The sequence below is a fragment of the Oratosquilla oratoria genome, chromosome 41 (genome assembly GCF_046742065.1).
Source record: "Oratosquilla oratoria isolate Oo_2021 chromosome 41, ASM4674206v1, whole genome shotgun sequence".
NCBI lineage: Eukaryota > Metazoa > Arthropoda > Malacostraca > Stomatopoda > Squillidae > Oratosquilla > Oratosquilla oratoria.
The window spans coordinates 4,052,501-4,055,000 of NC_134817.1; positions in this window are offsets into that span (position 1 = coordinate 4,052,501).

Genomic DNA, 2,500 nt, shown 5'->3' on the forward strand with positions numbered 1-2,500 from the left:
TATTATATTAACTTATCGACTCATTTATTTATTCATTAATTTATTTTTGTGGGGTGTTAGTATAAGGATTAGCCATTCAAATATAAGTACGTGGGTTGTTCGAGGCCACTGGACAGTCAAAGCGGGACGGCAGTAATGTCTTAAAATCCCAAGTTTCAACAAGGCTATCATGCTTAGCTACCACGCAGAGCGGACAACGGTTGAAATGTTGGAAAATAGACATACACGTGTGTGTGTGTGTGTGTGTGTGTGTGTGTATGTGTGTGTGTGTGTGTGTGTGTGTGTACATACATATGCAGTATATATATATATATATATATATATATATATATATATATATATATATATATGCAAGTAATCACATCACCGTGCTACAAAAATGCAAAATAATCACAGGAGAAGGGAAACTTGTAGCTAGTAAGCACTTTCGCATATTACGTCTTCAGACTCCCCCCTTCCCCCCCTATGGTTGCCACCTGATACTTACATTTAAACACAACTCTGTATCTCTGTCATATGGTCTGAAGATGTAATATACGAAAGTACTTACTGTCTACAAGTTTCCCTTCTCCTGTGGTTATTGTATATATATATATAATATATATAATATATATATATATATATATATATATATACATATATATACATATATATATACATATACATATATATACATATATATTTATATATATATATATATATATATATATATAGTTGCAAATATGAAAATATACAGAAAGCAATAAAACGAACAAAGCTTGGAGAAAGCCTTGGAGGGAAGAAGAAAAAGAAATAAATGAAAAAGATAACAGAAATAAGCAGAGAAGAATATTAGAGAACAGAGAGGAGAAAACGTACAAAGCATGAGGGGGTGAGAGAGAGTGAGAGAGAGAGAGAAAGAGAGAGAGAGAGAGAGAAATAAATCAAGTGAGTTATGAGAGAAGAAGAAGGGTGAAAGAAAATAGACGAGAGGTGAGGCAGAAGGGAAGAAGGAAATGAAAGGAGAGAAAGAGAAGGACGAAGAGGAAGAGGAGGAAGAAAGAGGGAGAAGGAAGGTGAGGAAGAGGAAGATGGTGGAAAGAGAAAGAGGAGGAAGAAGGAGGGAATAGGTAGAGGAGGAAAGGGTGGGAAGAGGAAGAAGGGGAAGAAAGGAAGAGGAAGAAGGAGGGAAGAGGAAGAAGGAGGTAAGATGAAGAGGAGGAAGAGGGAGAAGATGGAGGGAAGGGACAAGAAGATTATGGCAGAGTGAGAAGGTGAACATAAGGAGAAGGAGGAGGAAGAAGGGGAGGAGAGGAGGAGGAAGAGGGAAGAGGAAGAAGAGGAAGAGATGGAGGAGAAAAAAGCGAGGGATGAAGAGGGGAGGAGGAGGAGCAGGAGAGGAGGAGTAAGAGATGTTGAATGAGAAAAGGAAGAAGAGGAGGATGAGAAAGGAGAAGAAGAACAAGACGAGGAAGAGTGGAGGAGAACGATGAAGTAGAAGAGGAAGGAGGAAAGGGAGAGAAGGGAGAGGAGGAGGAGAAAAGGAAGAGGGAAAGAGGAGGGAATGAGGAGGGGCGTAATAATAGAAAGGTGTAAAAATATAAAGAATAAAAAGAGGAAAAGGAAGAGGAGAAAAAATAGAGGGAAGACAGAAGGAGGAGGAGGAGGAAGAGAAGAAGATGGAGGAGAAGGAGAGTTGGCAATATCATGATACACGAAAAATATGGGAGGGGGGAGAAGAAGAAGAAGAGGAGGAGGAGGAGGAGGAGGAGGAGGAGGGGAGGAGGAGGAGGAGGCGTTATAAAGAAGGGAAGAGGCGAGGGGAAGAATAAAGAGAGAAGGAAATAAAAGATAAAGCAAAGGGTATGATAGATAATTAGACAAGTATGGAAAGAAGATTAGAATCTTAAAAAAGGGGCAACGGAGAAGAGAAACAAAAGATAAAGAGCGAGTGAAAAGGAGAGGGGGAGAAAGAGAGGGGGAGGAAGAGAGGGGGAAGAGAGAAACAAAGAAACGGCGAAATAAGAAGAAAGCGAAGAAGAAAACCTGAAGAAGGAGAGCCAATGAGAGACGAGAATGAGAAGAAGAGTGTGAAGGAAGAACGAGGAGGAGGAGGAGGAAGAGGAGGAGGAAGAACACGAAGAAGGGGAGATGTATATGAAAAAAGGGGGAAAGAAAAATATGAAGAGAAGGGATGGAAGAATTAAGAATAATAAATGAAAAAGGGGAAGAAGAAGAGGAGGAGGAGGAGGAGGAGGAGAAAGAGAAGACGAATTGGTGTCGGTGATGAGGGGAGGAGAAAAGGAGGGGAGGGGAGGAGGAGGAGAAGTACTATGTAGAGGAAGAAGAAGACCAGGAGGAGAGGAGGAGGAGGAGGAGGAGGAGAAGGAGAACTATGTAGAGGAGGAAGAAGACTAGGAGGAGAAAGGGGAGGAGGAGGAGGAGGAAGAAGAGGAAAATAGGAGGCAAAGGAAGAAGAAGAGGAAAATAGGAGGCGGAGGAAGACGGGAGAAATGTGAAT